At 36.1% G+C, this 21620-nt stretch overlaps 1 non-coding gene and 1 pseudogene across 1 annotated transcript; both read right to left on the reverse strand.

The window, feature by feature from the left end:
- Nucleotides 1–4007: 4007 nt before the first annotated feature.
- LOC124076337 (small ribosomal subunit protein uS8-like) lies at nucleotides 4008–4410 on the reverse strand (annotated as a pseudogene).
- Nucleotides 4411–17960: 13550 nt separating this feature from the next.
- On the reverse strand, nucleotides 17961–18034 carry Trnag-ucc (transfer RNA glycine (anticodon UCC)). The gene has a single exon. It is a non-coding gene; the product is annotated as a tRNA-Gly (tRNA).
- Between the last annotated feature and the right edge of the window lie 3586 nt (nucleotides 18035–21620).

The following is a 21620-nucleotide window of genomic DNA, read 5'->3' on the forward strand; positions in this document are numbered from 1 at the left end:
GTTCATATTTCACTTGTCAAAATAGCAAATATTTTAATATTTTATCTTTTTAATGATCCTACCCAAAGCAGGAAAAATTTCAGGAAAATAGACAAGTCATGGAAACTTGGTGAGAATATTGCAAAGCAATTTGGCAAAGTTCATCAAGAGCCTCTGAAAGGATGGCACACTCTACCCAGTAATTCCACTTCTGGGACAGAATCCAAAGGAAGTAATCAAGAATGCAGAGAGATTTATGCACAGACTGGTTGTTAAAAATCATGGATTGAACATTTGTAACCCCCCACTGAACAAGAGTAAGTGGAATTTTTAATAGGCATAAACTACAAGACAGGGGGAAATGAGAGAGGAGAAAAATAGAAACACAGTTTTGAAAGCTGGAAAGCAAATAACTTAGGACCAGAAGAACTGAATCCTAAACTGGCAGCAGAGAATGCTGAGAACCAACCCAATTTATACCACAAACTCCCTCAAAAGGTTGAGGAATTGGAGGCCTTAGATTGTTCAGGAAGTGAGGGGGGACAAGGTGGCTAAAACATGGATAAGGTTTGAAGGACTATTTTCAGAAGCAGTCGGATTTCTGGTCTCCCCCACTCTGTACAGCCAAATAATGGCCCTCCAAGACCAACAAATATCAGAGGCCCCTTCCCTGAAAATCCATTAAAGGTTCTTCGGGGGCAGCATGCAGAGACTAGGGTGGTAGGTCACACTGAAAACCAAAGGATCAAGGTCACAGCGGTTGTGAGCTCCCCACCCTTTGCTGCACTGGCAGTCTGGCCTTCACCTCCAGGCAGAAGAATGATGAGGGAACCCCCATGGGAAAAGACCAAAAGACTTGACATCAGAAGCTCCTCAGCCACCCCAACCCTGCCATGTTCACAGAGTGAAGGTCACATTGGGCCAACCCCACTGGCTCTCCAGAGCACTCATCCATCTGTTTGAGTTCCCTACTCATTTTATTTTCATTTTTCCCCATTACATTATTTTGAAATTATTTCAGGCCTTCAGAAAAGCTGAAAGAAAAGTACAAATAATTTCCATATGCCCTGCATCTGTATTCCCACTTGTTTGCCTTTTTTCTCACATTTGCTATATCATTTTTCTCCCTCCCTCCTTCTGTTGCTCCAATGCCTCTTGTTCTCCCCACTTCTACATCCCCCTTTTTTTCTGAGCCATTTTAGAAAAGTTACAGATGCGCCTCTAAATACTTGAATTTATATCCTAAAAACAAATAAAGGCTTACATAACCATAGTATGATGCTCAAAATCAGGAGACTAATATTGATACAGCACTATTGTCTAACTATAGCCCTTATTCAAATTTTGTCAATTTCTCCAAAAATATCCTTCAAAGAAACTTTTTTTTTTTATCCACCTCAGGACCCAATCCAAGACTACATATTGCATTGAGCCGTTGTATCTCTCTGGTCTTTTTCAATTTGGAATAGTTTCTCAGTCCTTGCATGTATATGTGTATGTGCGTGTATTTAATCACTTTGATGTCTTCAAAGTGGAACAGCCAGTTATTCTGTAGAATGCTCTTCAATCTGGGTTTGTCTGATGTTTCCTTATGATGTGATTTAGGCTTTTCACTTTGGGTGATGCTGTACCTTCTTCACTATAGACTATCTGAAGACATATGAGGTCAGTTTGTTCCCTTACTAGTGATATTCATTTGGTTAAGATAGGGTCTATTAGTAAACCTCCAATTTAAAAGTTAAGACAAAATTGAAGAGGAAATACTTTTAGACAACGTAAATATTCTCTATTCATCAAGCTTCTACCTACTCAATTTAACTTCAATTGATGGTTCTTGCCTGAATCAACTTTTACTCTGATGGTTGCTAAATGACGATTTTCTAATTCTGTTGTTCCTTCTACATTTATTAATTGCCAGCCTATTATAAAAAAGAACTTTTTCTTTCCCCCATTACTGTTTTATTAATATGTTTGTGTAAGTATGAGTTAATCTTATCTCATTCAATGGGTTATAATTTAATATTTATTTTGATGCTTTGAATTTTCACATGTTTGGCCAGCGGGAAAACTCCCAGGAAGTAGAGCAAAAAGTCAGATTAAAAACTATGAAATAAAAAGTGAATTACAGAATTAGTCCAGCAGGTCCAATACCCAAAAATAAGAGTTCCAAAGAGCACATACACACAGGTTGACAGACACACAGAGACCCAGATAAGGTACATAAATGCAGGCACCATATAGTAACATAGGAGCACACACAAAGACATATGCAGTTCAAAGACACATAGCCAGACAGAGACACAAGCATGCAAATAAACATATGCTTGCACACAGGAGGCAATCATCAACACAAAGATTAACATTCCAAGAATTAAAGTCCATCCGTGTTTCAATTAGGACTTTTGCAGTGCTCACTGCAAATAGATGAAAGTTCAGAATCCTAGGGATAAAGGGGAAAAGCTCACAATTTTTCAGAGGTGGTGATGACTTCCAAATTCTGAAGGGAAATTACTTCCAACCTTGAATTCATTATCCAAATAATCAGTCAATTTTGTTTCTATTCAAACTAAGCAAAATAACTTCAGATATTCAAGTTCTCAAATTTTTTCCAAGCACCCTGTGGTAGAAAGTTCTTGGAGGATACCTTCTTCTTAAGGGCACAACAGAAAGGGGAAAGAAATCCCAAGATGCTGGTAGAAGTGGTTCCAAGTGGCACCAATAGACTCACCCAGTCTACAGGAGGACAAGTCAGAAGGTTTCAGAAGCTATTCCTTCAGAATATGAAACACAAACCTGATGTGTCTGAATGTTTTGGGAGAAGATTTAGAAAACTGGTGAATAATTTTGATTTGAATTAAATATAAATACATAGAAAACCAAGCAAAGGCATTAACACAATTCACTTCAGAGAAAACAAAAAGTTATGCAGAGGAAGAAAAGTGGGCATTGTATACCTCATGACTTTGAATGGCATTTACAAAGCCATAGCAATTGAAACACAAAATATTGATTTAACCAAAATAACTATATATCTTTATTGGGAGTATAAGAAGAGTATACATGGGAAGAGTGGGCTGGGGAGAAGAATAGCAAAATGAATCATCATTTTGGTGAAGATTCAATACATAATGCCTAAACAAAGAAAATCAACAAGTTTCCATTTGAACGTGTTGTTTAAAGAAGTGGCAGTAAGTAGGCAAAAGAATTAGTTAAATGATGTCATTGCCTGTGTAGCAAAGCAAATGGAGGGAAAGAGAGGGAGGAGGCTGATTCTTATAACAAACCCTGAAGAGCTATAAGACTTTCCAGATTATATGTACATATACATACATGTATATACATTATAGTTACATATATGTATATACATATACAATTACATATATATTTACATATATGTATATACATATACAATTACATATATATTTACATATATATATACATATACAATTACATATATAGTTACATATATGTATATTCATATACAATTACACATATATTTGTATATGTGTATACACACATATATTTACATATATGCATATACATATATTTGCATATATGCATATTCATGTATATTTACATATATGTATATACATATATTCTATAATTTTGTTTTTAAAAATGCAATGCTAAAAATTTAACTGAAAGAAACATAAGGTTTATTCATTGAAATGATAATCACAACATTCTTCTAAATAGCAGAGAATTGTTTAAATACACAAGAGAAATGGCTAAGTAATTTGGTTCATACCCACATGATTATATATGCAACTAAAATCAAAATTCTGTTTAGAAGTTATAAGGCAATAAGAAAACATGATCCAATGCTAAGGGAAACTAACAGGTCACAAAAGATTCTATATTTGTTGAACTTTGTTTTGTTTCTTGTGTTTGGCTATTTTTCTTTTTTAATAAAGTTTTACATAGAAATAAGACTGTAAAGAATAAAATATTAACAGTCAGATTAAGATCATGCAGCTTCAGATTGTTTTCCCCCATTGAGGTATTCTTTGTATGTATGTTTTACATTCCTAGGAAAAGAATCGCAGGATTCTGCCCCCCCCACCCCCCATATGTTTTCGTCTTGCTTCTTCATGGTCCATGATGCCAGCTGAGATTGTCAATACAATGAAACCAAACTGACCCTGGGATGGGAGCAGAGTATTCTGCCATTTTCCTAGGTCTTTGAGCTGCACATCCAATCTGGGGTTGACCACTCCACACTTTTTTAACCTGCCTGTGAGGTTCACAACTATTTATCCAGTTCTGTGATCATCAATGATTTAAAATTTGCCAATGTAACTATGCTTCATCATCACAGTTAGAAACTGGTCAATAATTTTGGAGCATGATCTAATAAGGACCTGGTGTTTGCCTATTTTCAGCATTGTTGATGCTCTTGAGGACATCAGCCAGGATATTCACGTACACCATTCTGGCGACACTGAAAGATGTCAGAAAGAGCAGTTTCAGATTCTTTAAAAATATTTTTACCTTTCTAAAGTAGGCCTTAATCTTCATCATGTGGGATTAGGTGCCAATTTCTTTAATAAGACTCCTGTGGTACAAGAATTAAAATCAAGAATCAGTAAATGGGATGGACTCAAACTAAAAAGTTTCTTCTCAGCAAAAGAAACAATCTGTGAGGTGAACAGAGAACCTACATCTTGGGAGCAAATATTTATCCCTCACACATCTAGGGTATATAAAGAACTTAAAAAGTTAAATACTAAAAAAAAACAAATAACCCAATCAATAAATGGGCCAAGGACCTGAACAGATACTTCTCAGAAGAGGATATACAATCAATCAACAAATACATGAAAAAATGCTCATCATTGCTAACAATTAGAGAAATGCAAATCAAAACTACTCTAAGATATCATCTCACTCCAGTCAGAATGGCAGCTATTATGAAGACAAAAATAAGTGTTGGTGAGGATGTGGGGGGAAAGGTACACCCATACACTGCTGGTGGGACTGCAAATTGGTGCAGCCAATATGGAAAGCAGTATGGAGATTTCTTGGAAAATTGGGAATGGAACCACCATTTGACCCAGCTATCCCTCTCCTCCGTGTACACCCAAAGGACTTAAAAACAGCATACTACGGACACAGCCACATCAATGTTTATAGCAGCACAATTCATAATAGCTAAACTGTGGAACCAACTTAGATGCCCTTCAATAGATGAATGGATACAGAAACTGTGGCATATATACATAATGGAATATTATATAAAAGAGAATAAAATCATGGCATTTGCAGGTAAATGGATGGAGTTGGAGAAGATAATGCAAAGTAAAATTAGCCAATCCCCCAAAACCAAATGCTGAATGTTTTCTTTGATATAAAGAGGCTGATTCATAGTGGGATGGGGAGAAGGAGCAAGGGAGGAATAGACAAATTCTAAATAGGGCAGAGGGTTGGGAGGGGAAGGGAGGGGGCATGGGGTTATTAATGATGGTGGAATGAGATGGACATTATTATCCAAAGTACATGTATGAAGACACAAATTGGTGTGAATATACTATGTATACAACCAGAGATATGAAAAATTGTGCTCTATATGTGTAATGAGAATTGTAATGCATTCTGATGTCATATATAAATTAAAATTTTTTTAAAGTTTTTACTTTTCTATATTTAATAAGTATTCTTTTGGAACTTTAAAAATATTTTTGAGCCCAGTGAGGTGGTGAATGCCTGTAATCCCAGTGACTCAGGAGGCTGAGGCAGGAGGATCACAAGTTCAAGGCCAACCTCAGCAACTTAGAGAGACCCTGTCTCAAAATAAAAAATAAAAAGACTGATTATGTAGCTCAGTGGTAAAGCACCTCTGGGTTCAAATCCCCAGTACCAATAAATAATAAAAATAAAAATATTTTTATAATATTGTGTTCATTATAGAAAAATTGAATCTTTTAACATGAACTAAGAAGAAAATAAAAGTCATATGGATGTATTGTTTTTATTACGAAAAAATGCAGGCATTTTCCACATGTGGGTATGTCTCCCTTATGCATGCCCAGCAGCCTGGGAGTGAGCATCACTGTGATAGTGTGGCCAACTGGAACCTTGGCCAAGATTCCTGATCCCTAGTTTTGAGTTTGAGACAGTCTGCATCATTTTTTTTCAACTAATAAAACTCAGTAGAATGGGTTTGCATGCCTTCATGATGGCTAAATATGTTTTTAAAAATATGCACCAGTGTCATCATTTATATTCAAGTTAAGTGGTAGGAACTAAGAAAACCAACACAAAATTTCAGAAGCTGGGTGGCTAAACACTGAATGTTGGAAATAATGATTTGCACATTTATTATTTCTTTTTATTTTTGCTTCAATTCTAAATCTGCAACCTGTTTTGCTTGGGTTTCTATTTGATAGTATATGGCTTCTCAGGCTCATAATTTGTTTGGGGAACCACAACTTATATTGCCTTCATGTACACATATAAAAATAGGGAGGGGGAGGGCTGGGGTTGTGGCTCAATGGTAAGCCCTTACCTAGCATGTGTGGAGCACTGAGTTCGATTCTCAGCACAACATATAGATAAATAAAGTAATGGGGGGGGGGTGGGAAAGACTGACAATATTTCTTCAGAAATAATTTTTGTCTAGGGGCTGGGATTGTGGCTCAGTAGAAGAGCACTTGCCTTGCACATGTGAGGCACTGGGTTCAACCCTCAGCACCACATAAAAATAAATAAACAAAGATATTGTGACCATCTAAAAAATTTTTAAAGATAATTTTTGTCTAGGTTACACATACTTAATATTGATTTACTGTTATATTAAGAGTAATTGTCTGTCCAGATGCCCAAAATAGATTTCATGGATAGAAAAACACATATTGAAAGCATGAAATGGGAGAGGAGGGAAAGAAAGAGGGAGAGGGAAAGCGAAATCCAGCTTACCATGACTCTGTTAGGACCAACAGAATGAGTCAAAAGAAACTGGGATAATTCTAAGCTGAGGGAAAGGGAACTAATGACCTGTGCTTATTGCAAATGCAGCTCAGTGTAGACTGAACAACCAAGTAAAGCCACAGTTGGTGGGAGCTATGAATGTGGAGGGATGGGTGAGTGAGAAAGAGCAGGAACTGTGTTCACAATCAGTTTTTCTTCACTCTGTGGTTTAGAATGCCAGAAGAACCCAGTCCTCTGGAGATAGGAGGACACTGCACCCAACATGGAACTCAGCCCCAGCTTTGGAAGACACTTTGGCCCATCATTAAAGCAGTCTCAGCCTCCACCTACTATGTCTTTGCCTTTATTGAAGCTGCCATTTTTCTTTCCTGTTTGGCAGCCAATCTGTGGGATCAATGCCCACTCTCTTATGCTCTGGAAACTGTTTCAGCCAGCTCTGTGATGCTCCTGAAGCAGCTGCCAAGAGGTTAAGAGGCTGAAATGGAGTTGGCAAAAGCTCATGTCATTTTTACAAAATTATCTGTCTTCCCAGAAAGGCTGTGTAATAAGCATTTCTGGAGGATGAGGAGCCTGTGGCCGGGTAGAGCCAATTACCGCCCTAAGATCAAGTCAAACCTCCTTCCCCCCAACATTGGACGAACTCCATAGCAGGCATCAGCAGACTGCAGCCAGGCAGGGCCTCTGGGCCAGAACACTGGCTTCATTCACAGGGGTACCATGCTGCAGCTGCCCACCTCCCCTCTGCAAAGGACATGCCTGCATGGCAGATCCTGCTGGCCTCATTTTGTGCTTTGTTGGGTTCGTTGATGACTTCATTCCCCACTTCTTACTCCTGTTCTTTCTTTTATTCTTCTTTAATTGTAATATAATTTAGCATACAAGGCACACATCTTCAGTGTACAGTCTGATGAATTTTTCATAGATATATGTGTATGTATATATAATACATGTATGTATGTATACACATGGGCACCATCAAGATATAGAACATTTTATTCTTCAAGGAGTGTTCTCTGTGCAACTTCCTAGTGAATGTCATGCCTCGTCCCACCTGCAACAACCTGCAACCTATAATTCTGGATTGTTGTACCACAGATTAGTTTTGCCTGCTCTTGACTTCACATAAAATGGCATCATACATTGTTTACTCTTTGGGATCTTGCTTCTTTCATTTAGCATGTTTTTTAGGTTTATCCCAGTTATGTGTATCTGTACTTCATTTCTATTGCTGAGTAAAATTCCGATGTATGGAGAGATCATCTATCCAGTCATCCACTGAGGGACTTTTGAGTTGTCATCAGTTTGGAACTATAATGAATAAAGCTGTTACAAATGCTCTTGTACAGGTCTTGGTATGAAATAAGCACACCTTATTTTACTGAAAACTCCATTTCTCCTGGGGGAGACTGAGGCAGTTAATTTTGAGTCTAAGACCTTCCTCAAGAGCACCAGGACTTTGGGGGAATGGCCTTATCTCCAGAGGCCCAGCTCATAGATAGAAGCTGCTTTGCTTTGCCCCAATAAAGTAAGCTATCCAATGCTTTTAACAGTCCAGAGGTAGCTGGGTCCAATGACAAGGAAATTTTGTTTTAAATATCTATTTTTTTGTTGTAGTTGGACACAATACATTTATTTTATTTGTTTATTGTTATGTGGTGGTAAGGATTGAACCCAGGGTCTCACTCGTGCTAGGCAAGCGCTCTGCCACTGAGCCACAACCCCAGCACCCCCCCCCCACAATGAAATTAGATGGCAGTGAAATTCAATGATAATGGGAGCTTCAATTGGGTTTAAGTTTTATTTTAAAAACTTTGTTTTTGCCTTAAATTGTTCAGGCTCTCACTTGACAAGTCTAGTGTGAATGACTTGGACTTCATCTGTGGGATTTGAACCAACCCCTTCATGGATGACTTTGCCTTATCCACTCATCTTTCAGCTGCCTTGAGGTGGGGTCTTTGTGATGGGTATGGAGTAAGGACAACGGATTACTCCCTATACCATGGAAACTAAGGAGAGCAATGATCTACTTTGCAGAATCTGTGTTGCTGAAGAGGGTACCTTCAGTCATAGTGGTGCCTGGGTATTTGCCCTGCCTTTTCATTTCTAGTCCTTGGAACTCTTCCTCACCTCCCCTAATAGATTTGTTGAGCACCACCAGGAACTGTTCTGGCATTTGATTATTTTCTCTTTTGCCTCCATTTACTCATCACATAAGCCCTTGAAAGCAAATATTATATTCTTTTTGTAGTGAGGAAGTTAACACTTAGAGAAGTGTTTTAGATTGGGCTACAATAACAATACACCATAGACTGATTTATACAACAGAAATTTTATTTTCTGACAGTGTTAGAGGCTGAATGTCCAAGATCAGGATGCCAGCATGGTTGGGTTCTAGTGAGGACCCTCTTTCTGGCTTGTAGAGGACGACCTTCTTGTTCTGTTTTCACAGGGTAGAGAAAGAGAATAAGCAATCTCTCTCTCTCTTCGTATAGAGGCACTAATCCCATTTATGGGTGCTCTACCCTCATGATTTAATCTAAATGTAATTATTTCCCAAGGTCCCATCTCCAAATACCATCACATTAGCATTAGGGTTTCAATATATGAATTTGGGTGTGCATAATTTGGTCCATAGCAGTAACTTGCCTGTTGACACATAGCTAATAAATAGTGGACCTGAGATTTGAGCCTACGTCTGACTCTAGAGTTCATGCATGTACCCACCACACTATGCACTTTAATGGTATCAGCACCTTTGTCCATGCTCTTGTCCCATCCCCAGCTCAGAACAACCCAAGCAAATCCTTATGTGTCTAGTCACAAGATGAGATTGCAGGGACAGTGGCCACTAACTTGAATGTCCCTCTAGACCCCATGATCAAGCCCACTTTCCACTTTCCCTTGTTGGAAACTTCTAGACCTACATGTTCTTCTAAATCCAACTGAAACCTATCTTCTAGGGGCCTTTACTGTTGATGTTTGCCCACAATAGTGTCTTTTTAAAAAATATATATATTTTTAGTTGTAGATGGACACAATACATTTATTTTGTTTAGTGTTTTATGTGGTGCTTGGGATGGAACCCAGTGCTTCATGCATGCTAGGCAAGTGTCGTATCACTGAGCCACAACCCCAGCCCCCACAATAGTCTCTTGTTAAGCACTTTTATATTTATTATCCAGATTATACAAGAAGCCCTATGTTCATGATATTATTCACTGTCTCTTCAAAACATTTTGCTGTGTCATATGAGTGTCAATAACTTACTGCTTCATTCCTCTGAGGACTGGATCCAATATATACATGATGCATATAAGTTATACTAAAGGACACTTGACTTTGGCATGTTAGATACCAAAACAAATGGTATAAATACTGAATGCAGAGGTCATTCATTCATTCAACAAGCATTTATGATGTGCTACTAATCAGAACTTGTGTTTTGTGTGGGTTGGATTTAATTTTATCTTAACAGATATTTGTTGAGTACCTACTGAATGTAAGCGCCAGGAATACAAAGATTAATATGACAGAAAGAAGGTCAACACTATTGCACTAAATAGAAAGGTCAGAGCACAAGGTTTGCAAGGGGATGGAGGAGAAGATAAGGCAAGAAATGTGAAAGGAACACAGGCAGTCAAGAGTTAAAATTGGTGTGCTAAAATTCTATCTTTAAGATCATGGGAACCATAGGTACAAATGGAAAAAGGGATAATGCAACAGATTCTGAATTTTAGGAAGAGGTGAGTGATGGTATTGTTATACGGATCATTTGGTGAGGCAGAAAAAAATCTCCATGCCAACTGAAAGTCTATCTCTGAATTAAGTTGATTTAACAATAATTCAGGAGGGTGGAGAAGTGCAAGATGCTTAGGTGAGGCCCTTGATCGGAGCTAGGGAGAGATAATAAAAGACCACTGCCCATATGAGATTTGGCTGCTCCAAAGAGGTTAAAAATCTGGATCCCTATCTTACACATTTATACCAACATTGGTGGATTATAAAACTGGATGTGATATAAATACATGACCAGTGAAACTCCACATCATGTACAACCAAAGACTGGTATACTAATTACAATAAGTTATACCCCATGTATGTATAATGTGTCAAAATACACTCTACTGCAATGTATGTTTTTTTTAAAGAGAGAGAGAGAGAGAGAGAGAGAGAGAAGTTTTTAATATTTATTTTTTAGTTTTCGGCGGACACAACATCTTTGTTTGTATGTGGTGCTGAGGATCAAACCCGGGCCGCACGCATGCCAGGCAAGCGCGCTACCGCTTGAGCCACATCCCCAGCCCTGTCATGTATGTTTTAAAAAAACAAATAAAAAAGCTAAATGTGTACAAAACATTGAAGCTTTTTTCATAAACAAGACAAAAAGAAGTAATCAAAAATATTTGCATACCTTTGACATTTCAATTATGAATACACTGTGGTATATTTTTATATGAACATCCTGTGACTTTGTTAAATTCATTCAGCATTTCCTCCCCTTTTTTGTCCCTCCTCCTTCCCTCTCAATTTCCTTCTCCTCCACTGATCTTCCCCATATCTTTATGATATCCAATGCCCCCATGTTCCCCCCTTATTTTGCTCCAGTTTCCACATATGAGAGAAAACATTAGGCCATTGATTTTCTGAGCCTGGCTTCTTTCACTTAGCATGATGTTCTCCAGTTCTATTCATTTACTGGCAAATTCCATATTGTGGGTCAAATGGTGGTTCCATTTTGAATTTTTTGATGAATCTCAATAATGCTTTCCAGACTGATTGTACTAATTCACATCCCAACAACAGTATGTAATTGTACATTTTCCCCCACATTTTTGCCAGCATTTATTATTATTTGCATTCTTTATAATTGCCATTCTGCCTGGAATGAGATGAAATCTCAATGTAGTTTTGATCTGCATTTCCCTAATTGCTAGGGATGTTGAACACTTTTTCTTATATTTGTTGGCCATTTGTGTTTACTCTTTTGAGAAATGTGTGTTTAGTTCACTTGCCCATTTATTAATTGGGTTATTTTCCTTTGTTTTGGTGTTAACTTTTTTGAGTTCTTTATATATTCTGGATATTAATACCCTGTCAGGGGAGGAGCTGGCAAGATTTTTTCCCATTCGATAGGCTCTTTCTTCACTCTCTTAAACCTTTTTATTTTTTTAAAGCTTTATAGTTATACATATTAGTTTGATTCATCCTGAAAAATTTATACATGCATGGAAATTGATCTCAGTTCATGATCCCTCTCCTTTTCCCTCTGTCCTCCCTCCCCTCTCTCCTTGTCCTTTCTCAAATATAATAGACTTCCTTTTGCTCATCTGTTAATTTATATTTGATTGGTTCTTTATATTATCCTTTCTCTCCTCCTTTCTTTTATTTTACTCTAGCTTCCACACAAGAGAGAAAACATTCAACCCATGAGTTTCTGAGTTTGGCTAATTTTACTTAGCATGTTATTCTCCATTTCCATGCATTTACTGGCAAATGCCATAATTTCATTCTTTTTTAATGACCAAGTAGAACTCCACTGTGTGTGTGTGTGTGTGTGTGTATCTCACAATTTCTTAATTCATTCACCTGTTGACAAGCGTCTGGGTTGATTACATAATTTAGCTATTGTTAATTGTGCTACTGTAAACACTGAAGTGGCTATATTGCTGTAGTATGGCAATTATAGATCTTCGGAGAAAATATCAAGGAGCCGAATAGCTGTGTTCTAGGGTGGTTCCATTTTTAGTTTTTGAGGAATCTCCATACTTCTTTCCAGAGTGGTTGTACTACCCTGAAGTTCTACCAACAAAGTAAAAATGTACCTTTCCCCCACAACTTTGCCAGAATTTATTGTTGTTTGTACTCTTGATCATTGCCATTCTGACTGGAGTTAGATGAAATCTGGCATAGTTTTGCTTTGCATTTCCCTGGTTGCTACAGATATTGAACACTTTTTCTTATATTTGTTGGTCTTTTTTGTTTCTTCTTTTGAGAAGTTTCTGTTTAGTTCTCTTGACCATTTAATGATTGGGGTTATTTGCTTTTTTGATGTTAAGTTTTTTTAGTTCTTTGCATTTTTTAATTGATTATATATATATATATATATATATATATGACAGCAGAATGCATTATAATTCTTATTATACATATAGAACACAAGTTTTCATATCTCTGGTTGTATACAGAGTATATTCACATCAATTTATGTCTTCATACATGTACTTTAGATAAAGATGTCCATCACATTCTACCATCATTTCTAACCCTATGCCCCCTCCCTGTCCCTCCCACCCCTCTGCCCTATTTAGAGTTCGTCTATTCCTCCCATGCTCCCTCTCCCTAACCCACTATGAATCAGCCACTTTATATCACAGAAAAATTTGGCATTTGGTTTTGGGGGATTGGCTAATTTCACTTAGCATTATCTTCTATAACTCCACCCATTTACCTGCAAATGCCATGATTTTATTCTCTTTTATTGCTGAGTAATCATAATTAGTTTTTGTATATATGCCATTATGTATATATGCCACAGTTTCTGTATACATTCAACTATTGAATGGCATCTAAGTTGGTTCCACAGTTTAGCTATTGTGAATTGTGATGCTATAAACATTGATGTGGCTGTGTCTCTGTAGTATGCTGTTTTTAAGTCCTTTGGGTATAGTCCAAGGAGAGGGATAGCTGGGTCAAATGGTGGTTCCATTCCCAATTTTCCAAGAAATCTCCATAGTGCTTTTCATATTGGCTGCACCAATTTGCAGTCCCATCAGCAATATATCAGTGTACCTTTTCACCCACATCCTTGCCTACACTTATTGTTGTTTGTCTTCATAATAGCTGCCATTCTGACTGGAGTGACATGAAATCTTAGAGTGGTTTTGAGTTGCATTGCTCTGATTGCTAGTGACTTGAACATTTTTTCATGTATTTGTTGATTAATTGTATATACTCTTCTGAAAAGTATCTGTTCCAGTCCTTGACCCATTTATTGATTGGGTTATTTGTTTTTTAGTATTTAACTTTTTGAGTTCTTTATATACCCTAGATGTGTGAGGGGTAAAGATTTGCTCCCAAGATGTAGGCTCTCTATTCACCTCACAGATTGTTTCTTTTGCTGAGAAGAAACTTTAGTTTGAGTCCTTCTCATTTATTGATTCTTAATTTTAATTCTTGCACCACAGGAGTCTTATTAAGGAAGTTGGGGCCTATCCCACATGATGGAGATTAGGGCCTACTTTTTCTTCTATTAGATGTAGGATCTCTGTTTTATTCCTAAGTCTTTGATCCATTTTGATTTGAGTTTTGTGCGTGGTGACAGATATGGGTTTAATTTCATTTTGTTGCATATGGATTTCCAGTTTTCTCAGCACCATTTGTTGAAGAGGCTATCTTTTCTCCAATGCACAGTTTTGGTGCCTTTGTCTAATATAAGATAATTATAATTTTGTGGGTTAGTCTCTGTGACCTCTATTCTGTACCATTGGTCTACCAGTCTGTTTTGGTGCCAATACCATGCTGTCTTGTTACTATTGCTCTGTAGTATAGTTTAAGTTCTGGTATAATGATGCCACCTGCTTTTCTCTTCTTGCTAAGAATTGCTTTGGCTAGCCTGGGTCTCTTATTTTTCCAGATGAATTTCATGACTGTTTTTTCTATTTCTATGAGGAATATCATTGGAATTTTGATCAGAATTACATTAAATCTGTACAGTGCTTTTGGAATATGCTTATTTTGATAATATTAATTCTTCCTATCCAAGAGCAAGGTACTTCTAAGGTCTTCTTTCTTTAGAGTTCTGTAATTTTCATTATATAGATCTTTCACCTCTTTTGTTAAGTTGATACCCAAGGTTTTTTTTTTTTTTTGAGGCTATTGTAAATGGGGTAGTTTTCCTCATTTCCCTTTCTGAGGATTTGCCACTGATATACAGAAATGCCTTTGATTTATGAGTGTTGATTTTATATTCTGCTACTTTGCTGAATTAATTTACTAATTCTAGAAGTTTTCTGGTGGAACTTTTAGAGTCTTCTAGATATAGAATCATATAATCAGCAAATAGTGCCAATCTGAGTTCTTCTTTTCCTATGTATATCCCTTTAATTTCTTTCATCTGTCTAATTGCTCTGGCCAGTGTTTCAAGAACTATGTTAAATAGAAGTGGTGAAAGTGGACATTCCTGTCTTGTTCCAGATTTTAGAGGGAATGCCTTCAATTTTTCTCCATTAAGAATGATGTTGGCCTGGGGCTTAGCATAGATAGCCTTTATGATGTTGAAATATGTTCCTATTATCCCTAATTTTTCTAGTGTTTTGAACATAAAGAGGTGCTGTATTTTGTCAAAATTTGTATTTTGCATCTACTGAGATGATCATATGGTTCTTATCTTTAAGTCTATTGATGTGATAAATTACATCTATTGATTTCCATATGTTGAACCAACCTTGCATCCCTGGGATGAATCCCACTTGATTGTGGTGCCATCTTTTTGATGTTTTTGTATTCGATTTGCCAAAATTTTATTGAGAATTTTGCATCTATGTTCATTAGCGATATTGGTCTGGAGTTTTCCTTTTTTGATGTGTCTTTGCCTGGTTTTGGAATCAGGGTGATATTGGCCTCATAGAATGAGTTTGAAAGTGCTCCCTCTTTTTCTATTTCCTGAAATAAACTGAAGAGTATTGGTATTAGTTCTTTTTTAAAGGTCTGATAGAACTTGGCTGTGTATCCATCCAGTCCTGGGCTTTTCTTGGTTGGTAGACTTTTGATAGTGTCTTCTATTTTGTTACTTGAAATTGATCTGTTTAAATTGTGTATATCATCCTGATTTAATTTGGGCAAATTATAAGACTCTAGAAATTTGTCAATACCTTTGATATCTTCTATTTTATTGGAGTACAAGTTTTCAAAATAATTTCTAATTATCTTCTGTATTTCTGTAGTGTCTGTTGTGATATTTCCTTTTTCATCACATATGTTAGTGATTTGAGTTTTCTCCTTCTCTTCACTAGCATGGCTAAGGGTCTGTCAATTTTATTTATTTATTCAAAGAACCAATTTTTTTTGTTCTGTCAATTTTTTTCAATTGTTTCTTTTGTTTCAATTTCATTGATTTCAGCTCTGATTTTAATTATTTCCTGTCTTCTACTGCTTTTGGTGTTGATTTGTTCTTCTTTTTCTAGGGCTTTGAGATGTAACATTAAGTTATTAATTTGTTGACTTTTTCTTCTTTCAAGGAATAAACTCCATGCAGTGAACTTTCCTCTTAGTACTGCCTTCATAGTGTCCCAGAGATTTTGATATGTTGTATCTGTGTTCTCATTCACCTCTAAAATTTTTTAAATCTCCTCCTTGATGTCTTCTGCAGCCCATTGTTCATTCAGTAGCATATTATTTGGTCTCCAGGTGTTGGAGTTGATTTTATTTTTTATTTTATCATTGATTTCTAACTTCATTCCATTATGATCTGATAGAATACAGGGTAGTATCTCTACTTTTTTATATTTGCTAAGAGTTGCTCTGTGGCATGGTATATGGTCTATTTTAGAGAAAGATCCATGTGCTGCTGAGAAGAAAGTGTATTCTCTCGTTGAAGGATGAAATATTTTATATATGCCAGTTAAGTCTAAGTTATTGATTGTATGATTTAGTTCTATAGTTTTTTTGTTCAGCTTTTGTTTGGAAGATCTATCTAGTAATGAAAGAAGTGGGTAAAAGTCACCCAAAATTATTGTGTTGTGGTCTATTTGACTCTTGAACTAATTTTTTTCTTATTTTTTGTGTTAGGCATTTTTATTATTATATGTTTTAGAGAGTTTCTTATTTGACTAGGTCTATATAGGGTCCTATAAGCCTCCTGTATGTGGATGTCTATCTCATTTCTGATATGGGAAAATTTTTTCTATGGTTATCTCATTTAAAATGCTCTTTATGCCTTTAGTTTGAATTTCCAGTGTTTCTTAGGTTTGGTCTTTTAAATTTGTCCCAGAGTTCTTGTATATTCTGGTCATGATCTATACTTTTTTCCCTTTATTGCCCTCTTTTCACTCAGGAACATATAGCCTGTCAGCAATGTTTGTCTTTCTGTTTTCTGAGTTTCTATTTTCTTTTTAATTTTTAATTTGTTCTAATTAGCTATACATGACAGTAGAATGCATTTGAAATCATACATAAATGGAGTATAACTTCTCATTCTTCTATTTCCTATTCATTCTACATGAAGTAGAAATATACCAGTCATGTAGTCATATATGCACATATGGTAATAATGTCCAATTCATTCTACTGTCCTTCCTACTTCCATGCCCCCCTCCCCTTCCTTCTCTCCCCTCTGCTAATCCAAAGTACCTCTATTCTTTGCTAAGAATTAGCATCCAAATATCAGAGAAAACATTCAGCTTTCAGGGGTTTTTTGGATTGGCTTATTTCACTTAGCATGATATTCTCTAGCTCCATCCATTTACCAGCAAATACCATAATTCCATTCTCTCTTATGGCTGACTAATATTCCATTGTGTATATGTACCACATCTTCTTTATTCATTCATCCATTGAAGAACATCTAGGTTGGTTCCATAGTTCAGCTATTGTGAGTTGAGCTGCTATAAACATTGATGTGACTGCATCACTGTAATAGGTGAATTTAAGTACTTTGGATATAAACCAAGAAATGGGATAGCTGGGTCAAATGATGGTTCCATTTCAAGTTTTCTGAGAAATCTCCATATTGATTTCCAGAGTGGTTGCAGTTTAAGCAACATCCCCGTATCTTCACTAACACTTATTGTTGCTTGTATTCTTTTTGGGGGGGTGGGGAGAGCAATTGAACTCAGGGGCACTTGACCAAGGAGCAACAGCCCAGCCTTATTTTGTATTTTTACTTAGAGACAGGGTCTCACTGAGTTGCTTAGCACCTCGCTTTTGCTGAGGCTTGCTTTGAGCTTGCGATCCTCCTGCCACAGCCTCCTGAGCCGCTTGTATTACAGGCATGCAACTACACCTGACATTGTTTATATTCTTGTGTGTGTGTGTGTGTGTGTGTGTGTGTGTGTGTGTGTGTGGTGCTGGGGATTGAACCCAGGGCCTTGTGCATGGAAGGCAAACACTCTACCAACTGAGCTATATCCCCAGCCCCTGCTTGTATTCTTAATAAATGCCATTCTGACTGGAGTGAGATAAAATCTTAAGAGTAGCTTTTATTTGCATTTCTCTAATTGCTAGAGATGTTGAACATTTTTTTCATATATTTGTTTATCATTTGTATTTACTATTCTGTGAAGTATCTTTTCAGTTCCTTGGCCCATTTATTGATCGGGTTATTTGGTTTTTGGTGTTAAATTTTTTGAGTTCTTTATGTATCCTGGAGATTAATGCTCTATCTGAAGTGTATGTTGTAAAGATTTTCTCCCATTCTGTAGGCTCTCTCTTCATGTTATTGATTGTTTACTTTGCTAAGAAGAAGCTTTTTAGTTTGAATCTATCCCATTTATTGATTCTTGATTGTACTTCTTGCATGTTGTTAAGGAAGTCAGATCCTAAGCCAACATGGTGAAAATTTGGGTCTACTTTTTCTTCTATTAGGCACGGGTGTCTGTTCTAGTGCTTAAGTCTTTGATCCACTTTGAGTTGAGTTTTGTGGGGGTGACAGGAGTTTAATTTCATTTTGTTACATATGGATTTCTAGTTTTACCAGCACTATTTGTTGAAGAGGCTCTCTTTTATCCAATGAATGTTTTTGGCACCTTTTTTTTTTTTTAGTATGAGATAACTGTATTTATGTGGGTGTGTCCCTGTGTCTTCTATTCTGTAACATCGGTATACATGTCTGCTTTAATGGCAATACCGTGTCATTTTTGTTAATATGGCTCTGTAGTACTGTTTAATGTCTGGTACTGTGATGCCTTCTGCTTCACTCTTCTTACTAAGGCTTCTTCTGGCTATTCTGGGCCTCTTATTTTTTCAAATGAATTTCATGATTGCTTTTCTAGTCCTATGAAGTATGTCATTGGAATTTTAATAAGAATTGCATTAAATTTGCACAATACTTTTGGTAGTATGAACATTTTGACAATATTAATTCTGCATATCCAGGAGCATGGGAGATCTTTCCATCTTCCAAGATCTTCTTCAATTTCTTTATTTGGTGTTCTGTAGTTTTCATTGTAGAGGGCTTTCACCTCTTTTGTTAGATTGATCCCCAAGTATTTTATTTTATTTTTTGAAACTATTGTGAATGGGGTAGTTTGCCTAATTTTTCTTTCAGTAGATTCATTGCTGATGTATAGGAACATGTTTGATTGATGGATGTTTACTTTATATCCTGATACTTTGCTGAACTCATTTATTAGTTCTAGAAGTTTTCTGGTGGAATTTTTTGGATCTTCTAAATATAGAGTCATGTCATCAGAAAATAGGGAAATTTTGAGTTCTTCCTTTTCTGTGTGTACCTCTTTTATTTTTTTCTTCGGTCTAATTGCTCTGGCTAGAGGTTCAAGGACAATGTTGAATAAAACTGGTGAAAGAGGGCATCCTTGTCTTGTTCCAGTTTTTAGAGGGTATGCTTTCAATCTTTCTCCATTTATAATGATGTTGGCTTTGGGCTAGCATATATAGCTTTTACAATGTTGAAGTATCCCTAGTTTTTCTAGTGTTTTGAACATGAAGGGGTGCTATATTTTGTTAAATGCATTTTCTGCATCTATTGAGATGATCATATGATTCTTGTCTTTAAGTTTATTGATGTGCTGAACTACATTTATTGATTTCTGTAGGTTGTACCAACCTTGCATTCCTGGAAAGAACCCCACTTGATTGTAACGCACCATCTTTTAAATATGTTTTTTATGCAACTTGCCATAATTTTATTGAGAATTTTTGCATATATGTTCATCATGGATATTAGTCTGAAGTTTTCTTTCTTTGACATGTCCTTGTCTGGCTTTGGTATCGGGGGGATACTAGCCTCATAGAATGAGTTTGAAAGGATTCCCTCCTTTTCTATTTTATGGAATAATTTGAGGAGTATTGCTGTTAATTCTTCACTTAAGGTCTTGTAGAACTTGGCTGAGAATCTATCTGGTCCTGGACTTTTCTTGGTTGGTAGGTTTTTGATGGCATCTTCTATTCATTGCTAGAAATTGACCTGTTTAAATTATATATGTCCTCATGATTCAGTTTGGGTAGGTCATATGTCTCTAGAAATTTGTCGATGTCTACACAATTTTCTATTTTATTGGAGTATAAATTTTCAAAATAGTTTCTAATTATCCTCTATATTTCAGTTGTGTCCATCATGATATTTCCTTTTTAATCATGAATTTTAGTAATTTGAGTTTTCTCTTTCTCTTCATTAGTGTGGCTAGTGGTTTATAAGTATGCTAGGTTATTTATTTGTTGACTTTTTATTCTTTTAATAAATGAGTTCAATGCAATGAACTTTCTTCTTAGCACTGCCTTTATAGTGTCCCAGAGATTTTTTTAAAAATATTATTTTTTAGTTGTAGTTGGACACAATACCTTTTTATTTATTTATTTTTATGTGGTGCTGAGGATCAAACCCAGGGCCTTGCACATGCTAGGCAAGTGCTCTACCTCTGAGCCACAATCTCAGCCCTGTCCCAGAGATTTTGGTAAGTTGTATCAGTGTTCTCATTTACCTCTAAGTATTTTTTATTTGTTCCCTGATTTCTTCTGCTATCCATTCATCCTTCAATAGCATATTATTTACTCTCCAGGTGTTAAAGTACCTTCTATTTTTATTTTATTATTGATTTATAAATTCATTCCATTATAGTCTAAAAGAATGCAGGGTATTATCTCTATTTTTTGTATTTGCTAAGAGTTGCTTTTTGGCATAAGATATGATCTATTTTGGAAAAGGATCCACATGTTGTAAATTGTTGTCTTTAAGTTTATCGATGCTGATAAGAAAGTTTATTTGCTCATTGATGGTTGAAATATTCTATATATGTCTGTTAAGTCTAAATTATTGATTGTATTATTTAGTTCTCTAGTTTCTTTGTTTAGTTTTTATTTGGAAGATACATCCAGAAGTGAAAGAGGTATGTTAAAGTTACCTGTATTATTGTGTTGTGCTCTATTTGATTCTTGAAGTTGAGAAGGGTTTGTTTGATAAACATACATGCTCCATTGTTTGGGGCATAAATATTTACAATTGTTCTGACTTGCTGATGTATAATTCCCTTAAGTAGTATGAAGTGTCCTTTTTTGTCCTTTCTGATTAACTTTGGCTTGAAGTCCACTTTATCTGAGGATTGAAACCACTGGTTATTTACATGATCCATATGAGTGATGATTTTCCCCATCATTTTACCTTCAGTCTGTGAATGTCTTTGCTTATGAGGTGAATTTCTTGGAGACAAGTATATTGTTGAGTCTTGCTTTTAATCCAGTCTGCCAGTCTATGTCTTTTTATTGATGAGTTCAGGCCTTTTACATTCAATATTATTATTGAGAAATGATTCTTATTCCCTGTCATTTTGATTTATTTCTGGTTTTTAATTTGACTATACACCTAATGTAGTTCCTCCCTTTGCTGGATTTCATTTTTATGTTTTATTTCTTTTTTTTATCAAATATTTTGTTGAGAATGTTTTGTAGTGCAGGCTTTTTGGTTGCAAGTTCTTTTAACTTTTGTTTACCATGGAAGGTTTTTTATTTCATCATCAAATCTGAAGCTTAATTTTGCAGGGTAT

This window comes from Marmota monax, unplaced genomic scaffold (genome assembly GCF_021218885.2).
Source record: "Marmota monax isolate L192 unplaced genomic scaffold, Marmota_monax_Labrador192_F-V1.1 WCK01_AAM20220418_F8-fsc00225, whole genome shotgun sequence".
NCBI classification, from domain to species: Eukaryota; Metazoa; Chordata; class Mammalia; order Rodentia; family Sciuridae; genus Marmota; species Marmota monax.